At 43.0% G+C, this 27,164-nt stretch overlaps 1 long non-coding RNA gene across 1 annotated transcript; it reads right to left on the bottom strand.

Annotated features, from left to right (window-relative positions):
- Nucleotides 1–3,164: 3,164 nt before the first annotated feature.
- LOC309848171 lies at nucleotides 3,165–25,648 on the bottom strand. Its single transcript, XR_014302873.1, has 3 exons — nucleotides 25,521–25,648; nucleotides 18,827–19,055; nucleotides 3,165–4,645 (listed from the first exon to the last, which is right to left on the bottom strand). It is a non-coding gene; the product is annotated as an uncharacterized lncRNA (long non-coding RNA).
- Between the last annotated feature and the right edge of the window lie 1,516 nt (nucleotides 25,649–27,164).

Here is a 27,164-nt window from a genome sequence, read left to right as displayed (position 1 = left end):
TTACTGTTTCTTTTTCTTTACTTTCTAGCCTTCCTTGTGATTATGTTTCAATCATTACATTTTTTTTCTCCATTAGTTTGGAAGTCCTCTACTTTGTATTCTTTTGTGATTCCTAAAGAAATCTACATTTATCTAAAGACCAGATTATCCATTATCTTTATACTCATCATAAATAATATAAAGGAGTGGGGCATCTGGCTGGCTCAGATGGTTAAGCCTCTGCCTTTAGCTCAGGTCATGATCCCAGGGTCGTGGGTTTGAGCCCCGCATCAGGCTCCTTGCTCTGCGAGGAGCCCATTTCTCCCTCTGCCTGTTGCTCCCCCTGCTTGTGCATACTCTCTCTCTCTGGCAAAAAATGGTAATAATAAATAAAATAAATAAATAATAAATATAAGGAACTTAAAACAACATGTAACATCACCTCCCGCCCAAAGCATGTGTTACTCCTAAGTAGTATTTTGATTCTATAATTCAACACCACAAATTAAACACTAGGATTTTTTTCTTTATATAATTAATGATTGTTTAATCTCCCCAAATATCTGCCATTTGCTTATTATTCCTTACGGCACCTCAAATCTTTCGTATAAGATTACTTTCCATTTAGCCAAAGTAAATCTCTTTCGACTTTCTTTAGTCAAGGATTGTTGTGGCAAAAAACTCAGCTTTTCTTTTCTTTCTTTCTTTCTTTTTTTCTGGTTTGTTTTTGGTCTTAAAACGTTTTGTTTCACCTTGTTCTCTTTTTTTGTTCACTACTTTCTAGGGTACAGTTTCAGTACAGTAAATCACATGTACTTAGAATATACCATTTGATGAGCCCAACAGATGTAAAAACCTATGAAACCAGAGCCACAGTCAAGATACAGAACATTTCCATCACCCCAAGACTTCTTCATGCCCTTGGCACTCCATCCTTCCTGTCCCACCCCCGGCTCTGGGCAACCATTTTGTTCACTGTAATTTATAAATTAGTTTCATTTTTTCTAGAATCTTATAAAAGTGAAATAATTCAGTAAATAGTTGGATCTGCCTTCTTTCGCTCAGCATAATTATTTTGAGATTGATTCACATTATTGCATATATGGACAGTTCCATTTTATTTTTGGGTGGTGTTCAATTGTATAAATATGCCACAATTTGTTATTCCTTCCTTTGCGATGGACATTGGGTTATACCTAGTGTTTGGGCGGTTATAAATGTGCTATGGACATTCATGTACTAGTCTTTGTGCAAACACCTGTTTCATTTCTTCAAGGTAAATACTTAAGAGAGGAATGACATATGGTAGGTGTATGTTTAACAATTTGAGAACTGCCAAATTGTTTTTAAAACTGTACCATTTTAGATCCCACCAACATTTCCCATTGCCCCCTATTTTTGTTAACGTTGATATTGCATTTTTTTAAATTTAAGCCATTCTGGTAGATGTGTAGCAGTATCTCATTTGGTTTTGATGTGCATTTCGTCGATGACTCACATAGGCAGTCTCTGAGAGATGGCCTTTAACAGTCCTTATCTCCTGGCATTCACACACTTGTGTAATTGTGCAATGGACTAAACCCAGTGATTTGCTTCTAACCGCGAGAATACAGCAACACTCATAGGTTATCACTTGAGCGATGAGGTTACCAAAAAACCGACTTCCATCTCGCACTGCTTCTCCCTTCTTCTCTCTCTGGGAAAGTTCTCAGGCATTATCTTTTCATACATTTCCTCTGTCCCTTTTTTTCCACTTCCCTTCTGGAACTCAAACGAGATGTAATTAGAACTTCCTCCTCTAGCTTCCGTGTCATCTTAACTTCTTTAGATATTTTCAATCTCTTTCTTTCTTGTGCTGCATTCTAGATCATTCCTTGAATCTCTCTCCCAGTTCATGGTCCCGTCTTCTGTTACAAGTACTCTGCTGTGAGACTTAGAGTGTTTTTCTTCAGGAGGACTTTCATTTTTAAGGTTCTACTGGCTCCTGGCTCCCCCCCCCCTTTTTTTTTTAAGATTTTTTTATTTGTTTGACGTAGACAGAGATCACAAGCAGGCAGAGAGGCAGGCAGAGAGAGAGAGGAGGAAGCAGGCTCCCCGCCGACCAGAGACTCCGATGCGGGGCTCTATCCCAGGACTGAGATCATGACCTGAGCCAAAGGCAGAGGCTTAACCCACTGAACCACCCAGGGGCCCCTATTATCCATTTCTTACTTTTTGTTCATGCCTTTAATCCATTCTTTTATTTCTTGGAATATTCAACAAGCTTGTTTTCTGTGTCTGAAGAAATTTTATATCTGCTTCTGCGTCTGTTTGCCTTTGCTGTACTTTGTTTCCTTATTATTTTGTAACTTTTCACTGTGTCCTGATATTCCTTAGAACATTATCTTTGGGAATTCTTGGCACTTGTGTTGAAAATGATTCCCTCCAGAGAGGGTTCCTATGTCTTTCGTCAGATGCCTGCAGCACCAATCGATCCTAAACTATTTTAACCTGTTCTTGCCTTAAGGTTTAGGAATCATCAGGTATCATAAGTTTTGGCAACAAATTTGCATGAAGGAAGGCTTATCATCTTGAATTATCAAGAAAGATTTCTTTTCTAATGCTCCAAGATGCAAGAGAGGCAGTTTCCTTGCAGCCCTTCCCCCTCCTTAACCTAGGCGCAGATTTAGTCCAATTTATTTCCAACTCATCATTACCCTCAGGAAACCGTGTTTTGGGTCTCAGCTTTATGCAAGAGACCTATAATTAGACACTCCGTGGGCAGTCTTGGCTTTTGTCAAATATCACTGTCCCGGCAAGGCTCTGAAAGCCAAGCTCAAGTTCACTGGATTTCAATACGGACACTCAAGGCAAAGGTTGATTTAGCGCTCTACCTACTTCTACAGGTTAAAGCTTCTCCTTAGCTTGTGGTATGAGAGTATATCTACCTTCTTGCTAGTCCACTGATGCATCTGGAAATAATTTTTAAATAGTTTCAGAGGCACAGTTATCAAATCCAGCATGCTGTCAAAATGGGAAAGTTCCTTTTAATTTTTGCAGGTTTCTAATGAAGTGTGAATTAATTTAACAATGTTCAACCATGCATCTAGGAAAATAATTCCAAGCACTTTGCCTTAGTCATTTCAGGCTGTTGTAACAGAATACCATAGACTCGGTGGCTTAAACAACATAATTTATTTCTCAGTTCAGGAGGCTTGGAAGTTCAGGATCCAGGTGCGGGCAGGTGCAGTGACTGGCGAGAACCCTCTTCCTGGTTCGCAGTCGGCCATCTTCTTGCTGTGTCCTCACGTGGCGGAAAGCAGAGAACGATCATTTCTCTCAAGTCTCTTCTCATAAAAGGAATTAATCACACCCATGAGGCTCTACCCTCAAGATTTAATCACCTCCTCAGGCCCCCAATTCCTAACACCATGACACTGGAGATGAGGGCTTCACTACAAATTTAGGGAGAACACAACATTCTGTCCATAGCGGGTTTATTGTTTTCCAAGACTTCAGAGTCTGATCTCAAACAGCTACCTGTGTAGCTTTAAGTCAAGACATGAAAGGTCAAAAGGAGGTCACTTGGGTCATCTTAAGTAAATTTTTCAGCAAGATACCAGTACTACTACTCAACTTCATCTTGAATCCCCATACAGAAGGATTATTAAAATATTTTCAGACATCCCCAGCATGGATAGAATTACTTTGAATCACTCTATTTCGCTGAAAGTGAATTTATGTAGGAAGATAGAGAAGATATTATTCTAAACATCTTTAGACAGCTTTTTAAGAAACCTAGATATCCAAATCATCCTTATTGGCCCTTTTAGGCTGTGGAATCACGGAGGTTTAGCACCCAAGGTCATTACTCAAACATCTTATTCAATAGTTAAGGACGTTGAGTCCCAAGACCTCAGCTGGGGCTAAGCCTGTACCTTGTACATTGCTGAGCTCATAGGAAGCAGCTGATTTTGATGCAAGGGGCCTGAACCCCAGTCCTCATCTCTCTCCTCCAAGCCCCACTGCTAATAGCACTATTCACAAAAATCAAGACTTGTTCTTTCAAACAATCTTGGGGGTTTTGTAGTGCAAACATCCAACCCACCCCACTCCCCAACCAGAAACATCTTTCCATAGCCTAATATGCATAGCCTTTCCATAGCCTAACATGCAGAAGTATTGTTAATTTAAGACTTAACGTGGATTTCAGCTTCTAATAGGTCCATCTTTGACTGGACCACTCATAATTTTTATGTGCTATTTATGCACTTTATAGCCCATTGGAAGCCTGTTGTACAATGTCCACAGTACATTTATGCCCAATTTGTTGCATTACTATTTTAATTAATTGAGGAGGTTAATAGTTTTGTATATTTGATTTTATAGCACATGTTTTGCATATCCAGTGCATATTTGATATTGCATTGAGGATCAGAAATGTAACCCCTAATTGTAACATGGTTCCCAGGTGAGACTATAGCCTGCTTTATGACAGTCACTTTATGACAATTTCTAGAAATGAATTATGGTCTACATATCATCTGTAGTATCAAATGTATGAATAATGGAATTAGAACATGTGACCTGTGTGCTTTCATTTGAGGGGAACTGTCAATAGCGGCAAAATCTTGAGAATTTTCCATGGAAAACTAACATGACTCCAACATTATGATTTTATGATAACCTGTAGAGGAGAGAGAATTAAAAAAAAGCATTTAAAGAAAGATTTATACATTATTAACTAATGTGACATAAAATGTTCCCATCCCACTAATAAAAATATGTTGAATTTATTGTTTTATAGCACACTGTCTGTCTCCTAGAGAATAACAATATTGGTGATTTTTTTTCATGGGGCGACTAGAACATTTTGCTTACTTACATGATTTACAAGGCTACTTTAGAAAAGGAACAATAACAACTCATGTTGGATTTGTTCTAAAGAAGAGAAGTTACATTAGAGGTTCAGGATGGTGGAAAATATAAAACATGTTATCACAGAAAAGGAAGCAATATGAAAATAAGAAGAATCATAATTTGTTTAAAGGAATTTGGGGTGCCTGTGTGGCTCAGTTGGTTACGTGTCTGCCTTCGGCTCAGGTCAAGATCCCAGTGTCCTGGGATTGAGTCCTGCATCGGGCTCCTCACACAGTGGGGAACCTGCTTCTTCCTCTGCTTGATGCTACTCCTGCTTGTGCTTTCTCACTAGCTCTTTCTCTCTTATATAAATAAATAAAATCTTTAAAAAATAAAAAAAAATAATAATAACAAAGGAATTCAGTCAACGGTGGACTCAGCATTAAATACCTCCAGAGGTCTACATTTGATTTTGCATCTTTGTTGTACCCACAATCCTAGCAAAGACTTCATTACCATTTAATGTTAACCAATAACTTAGTGACTTGTTATGGTAATCCACGTTTGCTTAGTCAGCTGCAAAGTCCTTAACAGGCATCAGGTCCAAGAGTCAGTGGTTATGGATAAACTTTGTTCCTTAGTAAGGAACTTGGCGTCAAACAGTGATAAGCTTAATCTGGTAACATTGGCAGCTGGTCATCATTGCAACATGAATGATTAAAACCCATTCTTTTTTTTTTTTTTTAAAGATTTTATTTATTTATTTGACAGAGAGAGATCACAAGTAGGCAGAGAGGCAGGCAGAGAGAGAGGAAAAGAAACAGGCCCCCTGCTGAGCAGAGAGCCCCATGCGGGACTCAATCCCGGACCCTGAGACCATGACCTGAGCCGAAGGCAGCGGCTTAACCCACTGAGCCACCCAGGCGCCCCGATTAAAACCCATTCTGACCATCTGATTATTCCTTAGTCTGATTATCGCCACTCATCACATTTCTAAAAAAGTCCTATGAGACTTTATCATTTAAACCTAGTTGATAGCTAACTTGACACTATCAATAAGGTGGCCAAGTAGGTTTGTCTGCTTCTTTGAGATCATGAGCTGTCCAGGGACAGAGGTATTCGAAAAGGAGCCTGGAGGTCTCTGGGGCCACTTTCAAGACTCTGCCTCCCATTCTCTGAAGGAACGTGTACATGAAATGAGATGCTGAGAGACGCTCAGATGACTGGAGAGTATAGGACACAAAGAGCAATCGGAGTTGTGATTGCCACTTCAAGCTGAAGCAAATTTAACCTGAAATTGCTGGAATCACTGGCAAAACATTCACCCATGTGGCATAAAAGAAAAGCGATGCTCTAAAAGTCAGGCATTCCGAATGCAAGTCACATCTCTGCCACTAAATAATTATATGTTCTTGGGGTGCTTCAGGGGCTCAGTCGGGTGGGCAGCGGACTCTTGGTTTTGGCTTGGGTGATGGTCTCAGGACTGTAGGATCAGGCCCCAGGTTGGGCTCCACGCTCAGCTGGGAGTCTGCTTGGGATTCTCTTTCTCTCCCTCTGCTCTGCACAACACTCTCTTTCTCATTCTCCCTCCCTCAAATAAATAAATAAATAAATAAATAAATATTTTTTAAAAATACTTGAAAGCACTTAAGGAAGTTTCTTCTCCTTTCTGGGCTGATGTAGAACTCACTAATCCTTTCCAGCCTCAACCTTTTGCCTATTACTTTCCTGTTGAGACTAAACCAGCTTATTTCCATGTCTCGAGGAGATGGTTGTCCAGCCAAAGGCCCACCACCTCTCTCAGCTGTTTCAGTCAGAGCAGGGAAGGTATTAAGAGACAAGGGACCTGCCTTCAAGGACTTTATCATCTAACCCATAAGTCAGATGGTTCTCACCCACAGGGAAGGAACAGTTAACCTGCACAATATAATATAGGTATAACCTGCACATTATAGATTAGGTATAATCACTGCCCAGAGAGGATAATGTGGTGCAATGGTTGGTGATGACTTTGCCAAAGCACAGAAGGAATGGGGCTTGGATGACACCTGGGATAGACTCTCTTGGATGGACAGAGTTTGCTCAGGCCAAGGGCACAAGGAAGGTTATTTGGAAGTAGGTGAACAGGATGAACAGAGTCAGGGAGGTAAGAACAAGCATGGCATGTGGGGGAAACAGGGATTTGCTTGAATGAGAGAAAGGTGAGCATGTAAGTGTAAGACTGACTGGAAAGGGAATAATGAACCCAATTATGAGGACATTGAAAGGTAACTCCAAGAGTACAAATGTGCCATGGGAACCAGGAAGGGGTTGGGAATTCTTGAGTAGGTGGGTGTTTTGGTCCATTTGGGCTGCTGTAAAAGAATCCCCAGACTGAGGGACTTAAACAACAGAAATTTATTTCTCACAGTTCTGGAGGCTAGAAGCCCAAGATTAAGGCATCAGCAGATTCGGTGTCTGGTGAGACCTGCTTCCTGGTTCACAGATGCCTGTCATCTCACTGTGTGCTCACAGGGTGGACAAGGATGAAGGAGCTCTCTGGAGTCTCTTGTATAAGGGCACTAATCTCATTCATGAGGGGTCCACCCTCATGACCTAGTCACCTCCCAAAGACTACACCTCCAAATAGCATCATCCTTGAGAATTAGGTGTCAACGTACGAATTTGGGAGGAACACCAGCATTCAGTCTATAGCAGAATGGTGAAGTTATGCTCAGGGAAGATTAGACAGATGTGCCTTTGTAAGCTGAGTTACTTATAGACAGAGATGGGGAAAATAAGATGAAATGGGATCAGAAGCAGAAGAGAGGAGGAGAGGGGAGAGGATAAGAGGGGAAAAGAGGCCTCTCTGCAAATACCTAGGTGGTTCAGGAAGTGAGGCTAGAGGGCAGGAGAGTTGTCTGGCTGATGTATGGATATTGGAGACAGCTCATGAAAAATAGTGACTTTCTGGGGCACCTGGGTGGCTCAGCTGGTTAAGCAACTGCCTTCGGCTCAGGTCATGATCCCGGAATCCTGGGATTGATTCCCACATGGGGTTCCCAGCTCCATGGGGAGTCTGCTTCTCCCTCTGACCTTCTCCCCTCTCATGGTCTCTCTCACTGTCTCTCTCTCAAATAAATAAGTAAAACCTTTTTTTTAAAAAAAAAAAAAAGTGACTTTCTGTATATCCCCAAATTAATTGAAAGGGTCTAGAAGACATATTTGTACACCCATGTTCACAACAGCATTATTCACAATAGCCAAAAGTTGGAAGCAATTGTCCAAGGAGGGGTGAATGAATAAAGAAGTATCCACAGAGGGGTGACTGGATAAAGAAAATGTGGTCTACACATACAATAGAATAATATTCAGCCTTAAAAAAAAAAAAAAGCCTCCAAAAAACATATTCAGCCTCAAAAAAAAAAAAAAAAATTCAGCCACGCTACAGCATGGATGGACCTAGAGAACAGTATTTTAAGTGAAACCAGCCAGTCCCAGAAGGATAAATAGTGTATGATGACATTTATTTGGGGTACATGCAGAAGTCTAATTCATAGAAATAGAAAGTACAGTCTTGGTTTCCCAGGGCTGGAGAAACAGGGTAACAGGGTGGGGGAATTATTGTTCAATGGGCATAGTTTCAATCTTGCAAGATGAGGAAGGTTCTGGAAAGACATATTTGAAAGGGTCTAGAAGACATATTTGTACACCCATATTCACAACAGCATTATTCACAGGAGCCAAAAGTTGGAAGCAATTGCACAACAATGTGTATTTACTGCCACTGAGCTGTATACTTAAAAATGGTTCAGATGGTAACTTTTATGTTAAGTGTGTTTTACCACAATTTTTTTAAAAAAGAAAGAAGAGATTTTCTTTAGTCCAATGCTCTGGATCCCATCATCTCCAACCGTCTCAGGAGCTTTATTCCATTTATCATCCTGTCTCTTTCTCTCTCTCCTGGACCTTCAAGCCTTTCCTTTCTCTCTCTCCCTGTCAACTCTTTCTAGCCAAGAGTCTTCAAATAATTTTCTATATTTTGTAGAGTCTATTTTTTCACTCTTCAGCCACTACCTTCAGACAATCAATAGACAACCTCCTTCTCCTAAAATTTAACTCGTGTTTTTTAGTTCTTACCTTCCTAGACCACCAAGCGGGAGTTTATCCTGTTGACCTTCTCCTCCTTCAAATTGTTTCTGTCCCTCTTCTGTCCCACCAAACTCCTGATGTATCTACTATCTGTGGAGTCACTCCTTGACTTCCATTCAGGCTTCTTCATGGTCGCTCTTCCTGTGTGCATAGTGTTGGGAACCCCCAGTTCCACCTTGGATTCTCTTTTATCTCTTTTATCCTCACACTTTTTGAGTGATCATATTCACTCTTTGGCCTCAGGTACCATCAAATGTTGATGATGCCTAAGTCAACATCTATAGTAGAGATATCATTCCAGTACTTTCCACCCATAGTCACTGACCTTCGGGACATCACCACCTGGATGTCCCACTTCTATTTCAAGCTCAACAGGTCCCAACTTCAGCTCATTTTGACCCCTTCCTACGATACACATACCAACTTCTCCTTTAATATGCCATTTGCTGAAATGGCAGACTTACCATTAACTACCCAAACCAGAAAGTTCACATCATCCTCTTTTTCTCTCTCTCTCTCATGCCCATTTCCCATCATTTATAATCCTGCTGATGGTATTGACACTGGGAAACTGGAAAATCCCCAGGTAGGCCAGTGCCCTGAGAAGAGTCTTACAGCGTTCTGCCCATCTGAGGGGCCATCAGAAAAGGGGGCATCAGAAAGTGCCAAAAAGAAATATTTTAATGGTAGTTTGATTTGTGTGTTAGGAAAAGGTATTTGAATATTCATATGAGCTGACTTTCATTAGTAGTAAATGTTTCGGGAAGATTCAGTAACCCAGGGGTTGAGTGTACTCTATAAAGTCTGCTTTTGAGGCATTTGAACTGCATTTGTTGTTAAAGTATTTAATATCAGCAAATGTAACAAGTTACTTCCAGAAGAACCAGGAATGACATCTGTTGTTAGATGATAAGGCATCAGTTTTAATGCCCTGTTAAGTAGCGAGAAGGCAGTCAGCTGGAATTTGCCTGGGAGGGTTGGATGAGGGAATCCCTGTCTCCTCCAAAGCCTGTTGGGGGTTGATCTAGATTTCCGGAGCCCCTTCAAGGCTCAAACATTGGCTCACTCACTTCTACTGGGAAGCTACCTCATCCTACCTGCCAGGACCCTCCTTGGAAGGGAAGGTCTGGAAGGGAAGAAGGCATCTGGGGGGTGATGGTAATTAGCACTCATGAAAGAGAATCAACACTGTTGGCCACTGTATTGTCTTTGCCATGCTTGAAACCTCCTGAAGGGCACTGTAGATTGATTGTGTTTCCCCCCAAACTATGTTCAAGTCCCAATCCCTGATACCTGTGAATATGACCTTATCTAGAGATGGTCTTTGCAGAGGCCATTGGATTAGGTCCTACTCCAGTAACTGGTTTCCTAAAAGAAGAAAGTAATTTGGACACGCAGACACAGGAAAGAACACCATGTAAAGACACAGGCAGTAGCTGGACAGAGGAGTCTATAAGTCACGGAATACCAAGGAGAGCTGTCAGCGGGGCGCCTGGGTGGCTCAGTGGGTTAAGCCTCTGCCTTCGGCTCAGGTCAGTATCTCGGGGTCCTGGGATGGAGTCCCGCATCACGCTTTGTGCTCAGCAGGGAGCCTGCTTTCCCCTCTCTCTCTGCCTGCCTCTCTGCCTACTTGTGATCTCTGTCTGTCAAAAAAATAAATAAAATCTTTAAAAGAAAAAAAAAAAGGATAGCTGTCAGCTACAGGAAGGCAGAAGGACCACATGGCCCAGATTCTTCCCTAAAACCTTGGAGAGAGAGTCTTGGTTTTGGACTTTGAGTCTCCAGAATTCTGAGAGAATAGATTTCTGTTCTTTGAAGCTCTCAGTGTGTGGGTTTGCCACAGCAGGCCTGGGAAAAGAAAACAATGGGGAATCTTGGATGGGACAGAAACAAGTCAAAAAAGTCCACCCCAGGTTTAATCGGCAGCCAATCAGGACACTGAATCTTAGCTCTCAGAACTGCCCTCCTCTCTGAGCTAGGCCCCCAGGCCCTCTTGCCTGGATCCCACCATCGTCCCTAACTGGTCTCTCCGCGCCAGTCTTACACCAAGGGATAAAGGAAACCTAACACCAGTCATAGTCACAGCGATGGACAACTGAGTTCTCAACCCCATGGAAGGAGCTGGCAGGCTGTGTACACGTGCAGGCAGAGTCCTAACAAGGATCCTCATCCGCCTTTACTAAATCTTGACAAGAGTTCGTGTGAGTGTATTGCCTGGGGAAGGGGCCAGCGGAGCAAGGCAGCCCCGTGAAACCGGGGTGAGGAATCATCATGACTTCTCAGTGGAGACCCTGAAATCTGGGATTGGTCTCAAGCGCCCATGTGAGTCAGAACTGGACCGCAAACCGCCCTTTCTACACTCTCTCCCCGCCACCAACTGCCGCGGTTCCTTCCTGGGCCCTCCTCCAGTCCGGGCTGGGAGTGGAGCCCAGAGGGTCCCCGGGCGCCACCAGGGGCTGACGAGCCAGAGTCCCGGGAGTGACCCAAGGCGATCGCTGGCGGGCTGACAGCCAGCGCGTTATCAGGAACTTTCCCAACAGTGCAGCGAGAGCTAGTGTTTATAAAGTGCTCTGAAAGCCTCTGATAAAAGACGTTAAATGGCATTAATGGAACACATTCCGCAGATCCCACGTCTGGCTCCGGCTTGATTGATACGCATCCCTCTTGCGCAGTCAGCGGACTCTTTACTTCAGATGAATTGTGCTCATTAATTAGGATCCTGTGTGCCGTTTATTGTGAAGGATGCTCACTTATTACCGTAATTAGGACCCTGAGCCAACCCCGGACTATCTCACTGTAAACATATGGGGGAGGGGGACTGTCTCCTTGAACCCCCAGTGCAGGGAGTTGCTAAATTCAAGCCCATTATCTGGCGCAGACAGGCACCTGAGGTTCCAATAAAACAAAGTGTTGCTGATTTCAACAGGGCTCGCTCTTAGATGAGTCTCTGGTAAGCACGTGATTAATGCATTGCTCAGTAGTGCTTCCCTGTTTCCAGACATGAGCTCAACTCTGGTCCTGTAACACCTCTATTCCTCATTTGCACTCAGCAATTAATAGACATTTTGAAGCAAAATTAAGCTTCCTTACCCATTTGCCACCAAGGGGCTACTTCTATTATCCAGGAAAGTGGCAGTACCCTTAAGGCGAATGTTCAGGAAACTGGTTGCCCATTAGAGGCCTCTGGGGAGATTTCATCAAATCTGGATACCCAGACCCCAGCCTTAGAAATTCTGATTCTGATTCATGTGGTCTGGGGGACTAGGCATTAGTGTGAATATGTTGGGCGGGGGGAGTATCTTTCTTTTTCTTCTCTTTCTTTTAATTAATAGACTTTATCTTTTTGGAGCAGTTTCAGGCTTACAGAAAAATTGATGCTGGTCCAGAGAGTCTCCATATACCCACTATACATATACCATATAGGAAGTAGATCTATATATATTTAATGATCTGAGTGACTCAAAAGTGCAGACAGAGCTAAGAATTCAGTTTTAGGGCAATCATTAGCTATACAACAAGAATTCAGCAGTTTCTGGTAGGAATAACTTCTGATTGAAGCTGTTCCAGGTTTTCCCAACACGTATCCCTAATGCAGCAGCCCAAGCTTGAGAGTGGATTGACATTCATTCACATGAAGATGACTCTGTCCGCCACTGTGGTTTATGCTTTATGCACAATGAATGGCCTTATCAATTATTAGAGGTCTTGGAGAGTTCTCTTCCTTGCTAGATTAAAAAGAATATTAGTAGAAATAATACAAGTTGTGGCAATCTCAAATTCTTTGAAATGGTTGATGAGCTGCAGTACTTAAGGAAATTAACATAGTACTTTTAAAAAGGAGTTATTTGAGTATTTTTGACATTAGTAGCCTTGCTATAAAGATGGCTAAGTAGAACAAAGGAAGTAATCCATTTAATAGAGAATAGAAAATGTGGGGCGTAAATGCATTTTTTCACGGTACCCAAAAAAGAGCTAGACACGAAAGCAAGTATTTGGGGTCCATAACCATTCATTCATTGAACAAATTATTTATAAAGCATATACTGTGTTTTAGGTTCTAGGTGCTATGGATAAACAATAAACCAAACAGGCAGTAGTGCTGCTCTCATAGAATTTACGCCCTAGAGGCATATTGGAACATGTACCCTCCCGCTTACCCGGATGCTGTTGCAATTGTCTAACTAACAATAGCTGGACACCTCTGGAAATGTGAAATACATTATGTAAGTCGTAAACGTTGTTGACATCACCTTTTCATTAGACTGGCATCAAGATAAAAATCTAAAATTCACTACGAAATATAATTTATTGCTAAATTTTGACTTGAGAGAAAGTTCATGCACATTGATATGGGTAACAATTGGATTGTTGAAATATAAATAATAAATCATATTTAAAATATGCAAAAGAAATAAATTCGGGGCATCTGGGTGGCTCGGTCGGTTGGTTTCCACTCAGGTCGTGATCTCAGGGTCATAGGATCAAGCCCCACCTTGGGCTCCCTGCTTGGAGGAGACTTTGCTTGTCCCTCTCCTCTCTTCCCCTCCCTACCTGGGCATGCTCTCTCTTTCTCTCTTTCTCTCTCTCACTCTCTCATGAATACATACATAAATAAATGAATTAAATCTTTTTTTTAAAAAGAAAAGAACTCAAGTTCTTTCATAAAGTTAACAGCTTATGGGTATGTTGGGTCTAGTGCAGTTGCTAGACATGTTTGAGAACTTTAGGAGGAAATGCTATCTTTATTGAAGGGCACAGGTATCTCTCACTTAGCTTATGATGCATAATAAGTTTCTCTGAAATTAAATACCTTTGTACAGCACAATTTATCTTGTATTTAGCTCATGATTCTGGGAGTCAACTGGGAGCTTTGCCTGGACTGGCTCAGCTGAGCCCTGTTGGGGCCTCTCGGGTGCTCCGGTGTCGGAGGCAGGCCCCTGGCCAGCCTTTAATGGCCCCTCCGCCATTAAAAGATGGCACCTGGCTAGTTGCCAGGTTAGGATTGCCTCGTGAGACTAAGCGGAACGCCCAAAGAGGAAGTAAACAGCATTGGTTGCTAGTGAAGTTGTTCATTTAGGTGCACAGCCTGATTCGCTCGCTCCTGTACCCTGCTCGCTGATTGGTCATGTAAGCGTATATAAGTGTGTAGACTTGAGGAAATAGAGAGAAGAGAGAGAAGATGCATCCAAACCAGGGTTCTTGTCGTCTTTGCGGGGCGAGGGCGATACTCCGGCCAGCTGAGGAGATGGCCTCTCTCACTCACGGGTGGTTTAGCCCCCTCAGCTGGGATGGCTCACCTCTTCTCCAAATGGCCTCGTAGCCTCCAGTTTCCTGGTCTCCTTCCCTTGAGAGCAAGGCCCAATGCTCCACTAGTTTTCAAGCCTGTGATTGTGTCACATTGGTTATTGTCCCCTTGACAAAAGCAACTCATATGGCCAAGTCCAGAGCTGGTATGGGGGGGCACTACTCAAGGGCAGAGATGGAAATTATAGTGACATTTGTGCAAATGATTCATTCCACTATCTCATTGCTAGGTATGGGTTTTTAGGTGAGACCCTCCTAGAAAGTACTATTTTCTGAGAAGTTCCTGCCTTTGACGATGGGCCCCATGTACACTCAGGTCTAACTGTTCCCAGTGAATACAGCCCAGGGAACACAGTACCTTGCTGTGTCACGTCATACAGTCTGGGATCTGGAGATGCACACTTCACCCCTGGGCCGTACCAGGTTCCCCCTCTGGGGACCATGCTTTCCTCTCTTAAAGCGGCTTTGTAAATTTTGTATACACCCCTAATTTCCACACAGATCATACCCCTGCATCTTTAGGAGAAGAGAACGATGTTTGTGATAGTGCAGTGAATCTCTCTGTCCCAGGACTCAAACCCAAGAGATCTGCCTCTTCCTTAAGCCAAAAGTATACAGGAATCGTTGTTAGAACTGCATGTAGGGGATTGGAGACCTGGAATTCACGGGGACTGGGTCAAGAAAGAGGCTCAGGAAAGAGAGGATGTACCTCCTGGGGAGACTCAAACCAGACTCCCCATCAGAGAGGAGAGGAAGTGCAAGGAAGAGAGACTGTCTTCCAGCATCGGCTCCTCCTTGTTTACAGTCTGATAAAATTCATTAAAGACTGCTTCAACAAGATCAGCCAGGAGTTCAACACTCAGTTGCATATTTGAAAGTTGATAAGAGAGATCTTAAGAGTTCTCATCACAAGAAAGAAAAATTTGTTAACTATGTGTGGTGATGGATGTTCGTGAAACTTAACATGGCAATCAATTTATAGTACATACATGTATCAAGTCCTTATGTTGTATACCTAAAACTAAAATGTGTCAAATTGACTCATTGTGTCAATTATATCTCAGAAAAAAAAAAAAAGAAGATTCTTCGTGTGTTGATGATTGTTCAAGCAGATGATATTTACACAGATATTCATTGTACTATCCCCTCTACTTTTGTACATATTGCAAATTTCCCATTAAAAATTTATTTTGTTGGGGATGCCTGGGTGTCTTAGTTGTTAAATGTCTGCCTTCAGCTCAGGTCATGATCCCAGAGTCCTGGGATCGAGCCCCGCATTGGGCTCCCTGCTCCATGGGAAGTCTGCTTCTCCCTCTCCCACTCCCCTTGCTTGTGTTCCCTCTCTTGCTGTCTCTGTCAAATAAACAAATAAATAAAAGCTTTTTAAAAAATTGTTTTGTTTGTTTGAAAAAAAATGTATTTCAAGTTTGAATATAATCGCCATGAGTAACTCCCTGTCCTGGCACAGGAGGTAGAATAGTTCACTGGTTAGACATGCAGGCTTCCACCTCTGACCACCTGTGTGACCTTGAACGAGTTAGCCTAGGTAAGCCTCACTTTCTCCCTCTGCCATGGCCAGGGTTGTCCAGAGAAACAGAACCAATGGATAGAGATTGAGATGGAGATCGATTTTAAGGAACTGGTTCACAGAATTGCAGGACCTAGAAAGTCTGAAACTATAAGACAGGCTGGTAGGCAAGAAATGCTGATGGCCGGGGCACCTGGGTGGCTCAGTGGGTTAAAGCCTCTGCCTTCAGCTCAGGTCATGATCCCAGGGTCCTGGGATCGAGCCCCGCATCTGTCTCTCTGCTCAGCGGGGAGCCTGCTTCCCTTCCTCTCTCTCTCTCTCTCTCTCTCTGCCTGCCTCTCTGCCTACTTGTGATCTCTGTCTGTCAAATAAATAAATAAAAATCTTAAAAAAAAGAAAAAGAAATTCTGATGGTCAGTGTTGCGTTGTGGAATCAGAGCTGCACAGAGCAGTGGACTGGAAACTCAGGCAGGGTTTGTGTGTTGCATTCCTGAGGATAATTCCTACTTCAGGGCCGGGGCTCAGAGCTTGCTTTCACGCCTTCAAATGATTAGAAGCCAAATTATGGAACATAATCTGCTTTACTCAAAGTGTACTAACTTGGGGCATCTGGGTGGCTCAGTCAGTGAAGCATCCACCTTCAGTTCAGGTCATGATCCTGGGGTCCTGGGATCAAGCTCCACATCGGGCTCCCTGCTCTGGGGAGTCTGCTTCTCCCTCTGCCCTTCCCACTGCTCTTGCTCTCTCACTCTCTCTCTAATAAATAAATAAAATATATTTTTAAGAAGTGTACTAATTTAAGTGTTAATCATCTCTCAACAAATACCTTCAACAGCAATATCTAGATGTGTGTTTGACCAAACAACAGGCACCATAGCCTAAGCCAGGTTGACATATAAAATTAACCTCACACTATCCATTAAAGGGACACAAACAGTATATACGTCCTAGAATTGTAATGAAATAAAGCAACAAAGCAGGGAGAACAGCTCCCAGCATTAATCTTGGTTGTCATTATTCTTATCCATACCCTATAGAAATAGTAAAGGCTGGTCATCCACATAAATTAGGGCTATCTAGTTTGGGGAAGGGGCGAGCGGAAGGTTTGGGGGAATTTATGGCAGTAAGTGGTTTTATTCCTTAAAGAACCAGAGTGGGGCATCTGGAATTAGTTTTAAATTGATGTTTGTTTTCAAAAGAAAAGGAATTTAAAAAGAGTTCTGATCCTTTAAGACTGAACTCTTGCTTTAGAGACCCATCACCTAGCAACAGGACGATAAAACCTTCTCTCCTCCAACAGGTAAACCTCCGGCTTATCTAATTGAAATTTCAGGCTTCCTGCCACACTCCCGAAAAACTATCACTTTAAAGGGATCAAACTGTACAAGCCAAACAGAGTCAAATTTGAATGTGCTGGTTTCCAAATGGCAGGCTAATGAGATTTTCATTGGGAGAAGAGATTTGAAGCTTTACAGCTCGTAATTTAAGTAGCTTTGTTCCATTGGCATTCATTGAATTTCACAACAAGATTGCAGTAAAATTCCTTTTTTGACTCCTGTCTGGGGATCAAAGATAAGTGTTAGAAGCAGAAACAAAGTGTAAATTGTATGAAAATAAAGAATATCTAGACTTTTCACCAGGTTGAGTTATCTTTTATTCTTCCCTCCCTGTTCCCTGGCCCTCCCTTCCCATGTTCGTTACAAATGCTCTCCATTCTACTTCTGAAATGACTGCTCATTTCATGCTTTTCCACTCCGCTGACATACCCTTTACAGTACCCTTGATTGATCTCCCTGACCAAACTGTCTAATCTATTCTTGACACCATTGACCAATTTATTTCTTTTAAGACACAGCCTTTCTTCTTTCTATTCTCTGCTCAAAAATTTCAATAGCTACTATTGCTTTCTTTTCCACAAAGTTCAAACTCCTTTGCTTGGCATTTTAGACCTTCTGTGATATGACCATAAACTTTCTTTCCAAGATTGTTTCCCTATTTCTTGGTACCAGTTCTAGCCAAACACAAATTTCTGGTCCTCCCCAAACCTGCCCTGAGCTTTTTTGACTCCACATCTCTGTTTATACAAGCACCTCCTCAAATGCCCTCTCCTTGAATCCCAGTAATTCACCTAGGTCCAGGCATGCCAGTTCCTCCAAGAAACCTTCCTTGATTTCCCTCCTCCCAAGTAGCACTTCTCTTGTGACATTTATCACATTTAGAGAAGTCAGTAGGGTACAGGATCTAAGTGCACAACTTTGAAGGTGGACAGCTGGGTTTGAACCAGCTCTGCTGACTCTTACCTGTGTTAACTTGGACAAATTGCTTACCTTCTAGGAATCATGGCTTATGTTTGCCTTTTTGAAAAATGAGATAGCCACTGGTTGTGAAAGGTGAAGAAGTTAAATCATGGAATGTGCTTGGCACGTAGCTGACAGTCAGTAAATATTAATTCTTATTTTTTAAAAATCACATTTAACCTTTATTGTAGTCTATAAAGTCCCCATCTCATGCCCCCATCGTAAAATCCCTGGGGGTAGAATCTAGATCATAAACCCACTCTCGGTTCCTCTCCCCACCAAGCCTGCCATGTATTATTATTTGAAAAAAATTGTTCCTGGTGGCCTTCCCTGGGTAGGGAAGGCCAGGGACATGACGCTAATTCTCATCTGAGTTACAGTATATGCCTATTGTTTTCATCATACGTATATTTTATTGTCTGTCGCTCCCACAAAAATGCACTTTCAAAAAGACAAGGACTTTTGTGTGTTTGATTATTGCTGAATCCCAGCACCTGGATCATTCAACAAGTATTTGCTGAACACTTGAATGAATGAAGATCTACTTTCTCTTTCTCTCTCTCTCTCTCTCTCTCTCTCTTCCTGAGTTGTATTTCCAAATAAAGTGATGATATTTCTTGCCAATTCCTCAAATCTAAGTTTACAGAGAACAACTGGAATACCGACCAGATGATTTTGGTATGTAAGTGTCAGGGGAAGAAACTCCAAATGTGATTGGAAATGTGTGGTAGCGATGTCTAGCGCTTACCCATTTCTTCTCTGCCTCTCCTTCGGGGCATGTGAGGAGAGCACATCTCTCTGCTCCCTTTCCAGTCAGGCAGAACTATGTTCTGGAGCAGAAGTAAAGCACGTCACTTCCAGGCCAAAACCTTTAATTATCAGCGTGAGACCTTCTTCCTCTGTCCCGTCACCCGAGGAGGTCACGTGTTCTTGGAGGTATAGCTCCGGGATGGCGGGCCCTCTGTTCAGCCTGGATCCTGCAACGTTGTACAGAGAGGGCAGCTGTGTTAGACAGAATCACTAAATGCACAAATAACTTCGCAAGAGTGAGAAATCAGCTGGAAGGCACTCAGCCATGAGACGTAGGGGTTGTTTGTTACTGTGCACAACCTAGCTTCCCTGACCAATACAGACTGTATTAGGGTGGATTGTACAAGGAGCCGGAAGGAGAGTCTTGGTATTTTCCAACAAATCTATCAATGCAACATAGTCTTTCATCTGAAATATTAAGTAGCTCACAATGTATGCTCTTTAGTTTATTTCAGTGATCATGGGGAATATCCTCTCATCTTCCTTGATTATCCCTCCTTCTTTGTTGATAAGAGGAATGTACCAACCTTTACTGGACATCAGTGGGGTCCTTGCTTTGCCTGCTACTGTATTTACCGAATCCTGCGCATCTCAGAACCACATGGTCACGATTTGAACATGCCCGTGTTCCAGCTAATGCTGTACTGGGCAAAGCAAGGGCTACCCAAATTTGACTTTACTAGAAAGTATTGAACTATAAAGGGACAAGACTTTGAAACTCAATTTCCTGGCAGTTTCCTTTGGCTTTCTTTTTTTCTTTAAAGATCAAGAATGTTTTTCCTATAAATTACTGTGACTTCTCAAGAACAACAAACTTCACACACTCTATCTTAACATTGCTGATTGTCACAGTCTTCGTTCCTCATATCCAAACCACTGTTCCTCCTAGCACATAAGTAATACTGCTTACTGAGCTACAAGAATTAATTCATCATCAATTCACTCAAGATATGGCAGAATGAACTTAAAAACAAATAGCTGCCATCTTTTGTAAAAGTACCTGTAGTCTGAGAAACAGCTTCCTTGTACAAAAATAATAAGACCAACCCAGAAGCCATGAATTTTTCCCCAGGACTAAGGGATGAATTTGCAGGAGTCCCTCGCTCTTTCTGCCCTTTGGGCAAGAGCAGCTGTTGGCCAGAGGATGAGATCTGGTCCATGACCACAGGATGGGATAAATGGATTGACTTTCCAAGGGATGAAGTCCATGTCATTAGCTGCATTAGCACAATTCTCTAAACAGCCGAACCCAGGAGTCATCTGTATTCTTAGAGTGGTTCCCAAACCCATTGATTCACTATTGACACCAACCCAACCCATGCCGGTGCTAGGAAAATCAGGTATTTTAAGGTGTAGTCTATGCACTAGAGGGTCTTACAATCTAATTTGGTCATGAGCGACTGTGCCTTCAAAAGTAGAAATAGAGAGAAGTGCAAAAAATTGCATTTGCTGTTTCAGGAAGTCTAGAACTTTCTGTCACGTCCATTACATTATAAAAGATAATCCATGATGAGGGCCATGAATAGTGTAGGCAGAGTAAGAGCTATAGGCACGAAGAGCTGCCAAGGGAGGGAATTGGAGGACGAAGCGGTTTTACGGAAGGCGTGAAATAAAGGTCAGGGGAGACTTGCATCCAAGATGGGAGGGCAAACGCCCGGGGGCTGACCAGAAAAGATGAGTGAGTGAGTGAGAGCAGGATAGGCTGGAAGTGCCAGGGGCACGTGCCCAGTCTGGACGGGACGGTCACCACCCCTCTGCTGCGTATGAGCCTGGGGCCCTGTAACCGGGCCTTCAGATTTTTCCAGAAAAGTCAGAAATCCATATTTGTAAGAATGGCCACGTCTTAAAATATTGGCAACTCAGATAAACACGATCGCAGGCCCAATAAAACAGTTTCTGGCAGGACTGGGCTACAGCCCTGCAACTCCTGCCTCGGGTCAACCAGGCGGGAGGCTGGAGAAAGACTTTTCCTCTGCTCTCAGCCGACCCCTCGCATTTCCCATGACTCCACGTTGACTGTGTACAGAACAGAGTGAGCTCTGATTAAACTGATATTAGAGATAGTACACCAAATTTGCATAATTCCTTAAATTCGAGGAGGAAATTTATATTACCCCCCCAAAATACATAATTTTGTTCTGCCAACGGTAATTGTCCTGAGCCGCTGCCCCACTGGGGAGGGCTGCCGGGGAGGGCTCAGTTGTGATTAATTAAATTCTGTTTGCCGCGAGCAAACGGCAGAGTCCTCCATCATGCCTCCCGCCTCTTCGGCAGCCTCCAGAGGAAGTCACTGTCCGGGATTATAAAACTGCTACTTTTCTTTTTATTTTCTTTTTTTATTGTGGTGATATATACATGCTATTTACCATTTTTACCATTTTTAAGTGCGCAGCTCGGTGGCGTTAAGTACATTTACAACGTTGTGCAACTGCCATCGCCAACCATTTCCAGAACTTTTTCATCATCCCAAACAGAAACTGTTTATTCATTAAACAATCACTCCCAGGTCTGCCTCCCCACCAGGCCCTGGTAACCTCTATTCCACTTTTGTCTCTGCGAATTTGCCTATTCTGTGTACTTCATATGAGTGAAATCACGTAAGATTTGTCCTTCTGGGTCTGCCCTATTTCACAAAGCATGATCTTTTCAAGGTCCATTCGTGTTATAGCAAATATCCCGTTATTTTGTTCCTTTCCTCTATATTTCCTCACCTCTTTCCCTATTTTAGTGGTAAATCTATACAAAAAGGATAATAGTTTGAGCATAAAATCCACCAAAGTATACATCATTCAGAGCCTTAATTCTCTTAAAAGAGAAAGGATCTTGATCTGTCCAAATCTCTCGCTTTCAGACTGTCTGGATTTGAATCCCAACACCGCCATTAACTATTTTACGGTTCTAGGAATGTTATTTAGCCTTTCTGTGTCCTGGAATTCTCACATAAAGAAACCAGGAAAATAATAATTTATATATACACTAATATCCAATGTTATATGTAACACAGGAGGAGCATTTACACAGAGGAGTTTTAGTAATACAATTTTTTGAAAACATAACCATGGACTGATTTATATATCTCTGTATATATTCTAAATAATTTATTTAAATAAATCCTTATTAGTAAATGAGGCCTGTTTGCTAAACAGGCACTTCTCTGAGATCCAGGACCATTAGAAATCAGAGAAGAAGCTGCCATAGGGCCTCTGCACGGCTCCCTGTCCAGGGGTCCCATCCCCGTCCATCATGCTGAAATTTGGGAGCAGAGCACACCCCACACAACAAGATCACAGTGACCACTCTCAGTGGGGAAGTTGACCGAGGTATTTGGAAGTTCTTTGAAAGAAGGAAAATAGAGAAGAAGGAACAGGGCAGGGGTGGATGGAGAGGAGAGATCTAATCCATTGAACAAGGCCATTCAGAGTAGGGGCAGAAATCCTGACATACCTTTTCTTAGCCCCAAGATCATCCACTTTTTCAGTGGCCAAGCACTGTTCAAGGACAGGTGAGAGAAAACATACAAGTGAGAATGTTCTCTATGGGTCCTTTACACAAAGGAACTAAGCAGGATCCTTCCCTATAGGCAGATCACAATCAGGCAGGAGAGAGAGGTAGTTTAGCCAACGAGCTCTAGGAGAGTGCCAAGCAGGAGAAAGGTAATCAGATACCAACTGCCACAGAGGAGGGACTGATGAACCCTCTCTTGGAGGCTCAGAAAAGCTTCCTGGCATCTAGGACATGAAGGCTAGAAAATGGAGTAGAGTAGTTTCCTGGTCAGACCAGAAAGGGAGGAAGAGACAGTGTATGGACAATAGCATTCAGGGAACATTAAAATCCTTTAACATTGCTGGAGCTTAAAAATAAGCTGGAGAGGTAGGGAGGGGGAGGAACCAGGAGACCTGCGTGTGATGCTAAGATACAGGGAGCCTGGTCTTATCGGAGAGACAGAGCCAGGAAAGGGTTTAATCAGGAGAGGGGGGCGCCTGGGTGGCTCAGAGGGTTAAGCCTCTGCCTTCGACTCAGGTCATGATCTCAGGAATCCTGGAATCAAGTCCCGCATCAGGCTCTCTGCTCGGCGGGGAGCCTGCTTCCTCCTCTCTCTCTCTGCCTGCCTCTCCGCCTACTTGTGATCTCTGTCAAATAAATAAATAAAAAATCTTAAAAAAATCAGGAAGGGGCCACGCTTAGAGATCTGTGGTTTCTGAAAGAACACGCTAGCATCGGTGAAGAGGACAAAACGTGGGTAGTAGAGAGAAAGCAGAAGGGCGGGGGACATCAACCAAGAGTTGACGGGAGTTCCCTGATGAGCATCGAAACCAGGGCAGTAGCCATAAGAATGTAGAAGAAAAATAAACAAACCTTCTTTTATTATTTTTTTAGTCTTTTTTTTTAAGATTTTATTTTTTTAAGTTATTTCTACCCCCAACATGGGGCTCCAATTGACAACCCCTGAGTCCCGTGCTCCACTAACTGAGCCAGTCAGGTGCCCTTAATATTTTAGTCTTTACGGCCATTCATTTAAGAGGATTTCATGACCATTCACTATTAACTGAAGCATTTCATTAATAATGTTATATTTTTAAGCTTTTTGAAGCTTAAAAAGCTTTTCACAAGCGTCATTGTCGTGTTTGAGCCCCAGAGTAACTGTGTAAGAGAGTAAGTTCCATCATTCCCATTTTACAGATGCAGAAACTGAGGTCCAGCGAGGTGAACTGATTTTTCCCAAGGTTACATGGAGAACTAGCTGCAAAGCCTGAGCTGGGACCAAAACCTTACCCAGAACCGGCGTTTGCTCCTCCCCAACCCCATGACGTCAAAAGCTCAAAACTATTTCCCTGTTTATGCATCCCCAGAAAATGAAAGGTTGCTTGGCAATGCGTTATTGGTCGGGGGAATGGAAAATTACAAAGAAAGCCAAAACTATGAGTGAACTGTAGAATTCTTGGAGTCATTGATCTAGATACAAGCGTTCCAGCCAATGGGAAGGAATGCAGGGCTGTTTCTGGTTTGTTTTCCAAACAGGCGGGGAGTCCACTTATCTACACACACAGCTCAGGCTCAGTTAAGAACCAGGGTTTCTGGGGTTTGACAAGATGCCTGTGCCTCCTTCTTGCTGCTGGGGAAAATCTATAAAATCTCTGCATTAGACAGAAAGGCAGGTGGGGCCGTGAAGTTCTGTCCTGCTCAAGAAGGAAAACCAAAAAGCATTTGGTGACCCATTTAGGCTTTAATTTGCTTTCTGGTTTCTCCACCGTCTGTGGACGCCGGGAGGTTAGCCTCGCGTGGCCCATTAACACACGTGGGTTCTGTGCGGTGTCTCCACTCGCCTGGGTCCCAAACAGGTGCACCCTCGGAAAGCCGAAGTCTCTGCTTCTACCTCTTGCTGAGTTGGTCGTGTGTTCGTGGCTCCCAGGCCTATTTGCCAAAAACCATTTTCCATTCAGAGTTAAATCTGGCTGATTCCGCCACCATATTTATTTGCCTGGGCCTGTGTTTTATCGCTTTAAGAAGTGATTAGTCCCGCTGTAATGATTTTTTTTCCATTTAGAGGGCACTTTGGACTGAGAGGCCCATTCGAAGCCACAACGTTTTGATGCTGCTTCTTTAAAATCAGCCACTTTCTCTCATCAAACTCTGTAAAAATGGCCGATGGGCTCTGGGCACAGCCCCCACAATCACCTGGGAGGGGTCTTAAAGAAGGCCTTGTTGGCAAACTTTTCCTGTACCCCCACAAGAGAGGTTGCCCACACCTCAAGTTTAGACCCAAATTAGAGTTAACCCAATTTGTGGGGAAAAGATTAGCTGGACAAAAAGCAGAAATCACCTTAGAAATCACAAAGAAAAGTGGTCATCAAGTTTATTTCTTCCAGCAGAACTCCTTTTACCAGACAGAAATCCGTGACAGACTGGTCAGCGCTACCGCTGACGGCCCCCATGGCTCCCAGGGAACATTCTCTGAAAACTTCTACTACAGGCCACCTTCCTCGTTTTTTGGATAAGGAGAGGAGGTCTGGAGAGATGAGGTGACCTGCTCAAAGGCTGACAGCCAGCAGCAGGGGCAGTGTGGTCTCCCAAGGGCCTCCCCAGATGAGGAGGGAATCAAGGGAGTGACCAAACAGCACTCGGGTTCCCCTTTGATCATGTCACTGTTCGTGCTTGTCTACTGAGTAGGGGACGTAGGAGAGCTTCAGTTCCTCCTCCATGTCCTCCTGCCTGACCTCCCCTCAGTGGGGACAAGCATTGTTACTTTTTTCACCTTGAACCTGAGTTGAAACTATATGACCTTTTGAGGACATGCAGACTCATCCTGCCCAGAACCTTCCCCTTTGTGAATCACAAAATAGACCTCCCCGGGACAGAGCCCAGGCCTTTGGCTAATGGCTGGAGGGCACCTCCCCCACCTCTGTGTGCCTCCCACTCCTCCACAGGGGACCCTTTCTGCCCCAACGTCACCCAGGGACCTCCCTCTTCTTGTGTTTGTCAAGAAGAAGAAGAAGAAGAAGAAGAAGAAGAAAGAAAGAGAGAGAGAGAGAGAGAAAGAAAGAAAGAAAGAAAGAAAGAAAGAAAGAAAGAAAAAAGAAAAGCAAGCAGTATGAACATAAAATGTCAAGATCCAAGAAAATTGTAAGACCAACCTGCTTAACCAAGCATTTCTGGAAGGGAAGAATCCTTTTGACTAATGTTTTCAGACGGTTTGCTCACTGTCCATTTATCACCAGTGCTTGTTTGCCAATCCCAAGCACATCATTTATATGTGCCCAGAATCCCTGGGTAATGGGCATGCTGTAAAAATAAATAGAATAAATAAATTAGTTCTCGAGCTCCTCGAATAAATCCAGTTGAATTAAATGCACCTAAAGTCACTCAGTCTTGACGAGCAAAGTGAAGACTGTAATGAAACAGGCTTTTTGTCTGGGAAAAAGGGAGAAGAGGGAAAGAACTTTGCTCGGATGCATGGAAAAATTTAAGAAACAAAGGAAGTCATATTTGCACAGAGAGTTAGTCATTGTTATTTTCCAGAGGTTTTGTCTTCCAATTGCCTTTTTCCATAGCCTCAATTTCACCTTACATTTCTAGAACCTTCCATTGAAATTTGAATGCAGGTCCTGACAGTTATCGATATAACCAAAGAAAAGGTAAGATTGTTTACCTCACATCCTTATTGTCTTTTCTATTCGGAGGTTTACACACTTTGAATAACAAAGCTCATATGGGCTAGAAACGCACATGGCCACACACACACACACAGGTACGCCCAGACCTTGGTTGAGACCTCACAGCATACCAGGCGCTATTCTAAGTCCTTTATTTGCATTAAATATTTTAACCCTCACAACAACCCTATAAATCGTGTACTATTATGATCATCTCCATTGTAAAATGAGGAAACTGCTAGTTTTAAATTTTTATAGAGGTCACCTGATAGCATTTTTTTAAAAAGCACCTAAGATTTAAAATATATTGTACAATTAAGGTAAATTATGTTTAAAGCAGACATTTGACATCTATGCCTATAAAAGTTTATATATTCAAGTTGACCTAAACTGCATTTTTTTTTTTTTTTAGAACTTCTCACTGGAAGGATAAGGGACCACCTTGCAACTTGGATTATTTTCCACTTGAGCACACCCAGTGTTTCCTGGGCACCTGCTGTGTGCCAGGGACTATCTGTCACTTTTGGGGAGAGTGACGGGTACCCCGTGCCACCTTACATCCAAGTACAGTCAGCACTCCTCACCCTCACACACACTCACTGATGCACACTCACACATCCACACTCTCACACACCAGTGCACACTCACGCTCACACTCACATGCCATGCTCACGCTCACATACTGACCCACACTCACCCACTCATACTCACACCAACACACACACCGATGCACACTCATGCTCACACACTTGCAATCACACATCCATGTTCATGCTCACACTCCATATTCATTACACTCACATCCACACCCTCACACTAGTGCACACTCATGCTCACACTCACACATCCGTGCTCATGCTCACATACTGACTCACACACCCACACTTTCATACACCGGTGCACACTCATGCTTACACACTTGCAGCCACACATCCATGTTCATGCTCACACTCATCATATTCACATTCACATTCATGCTTTCACACACTGGTGCACTCACACTCACATCCATGCTCACACTCACTTATTGACACTCACACTCACATCCATGCTCTCACACACCAGTGCACACTCATGCTCACACTCACAAACCCATGCTCATGCTCACACACTGACCCATACTTA

The sequence above is a fragment of the Mustela nivalis genome (genome assembly GCF_964662115.1).
Source record: "Mustela nivalis genome assembly, chromosome: 14".
NCBI lineage: Eukaryota > Metazoa > Chordata > Mammalia > Carnivora > Mustelidae > Mustela > Mustela nivalis.
Note: the sequence above shows the minus strand (reverse complement) of the source record. Positions and strands in the feature narration are given on the sequence as shown.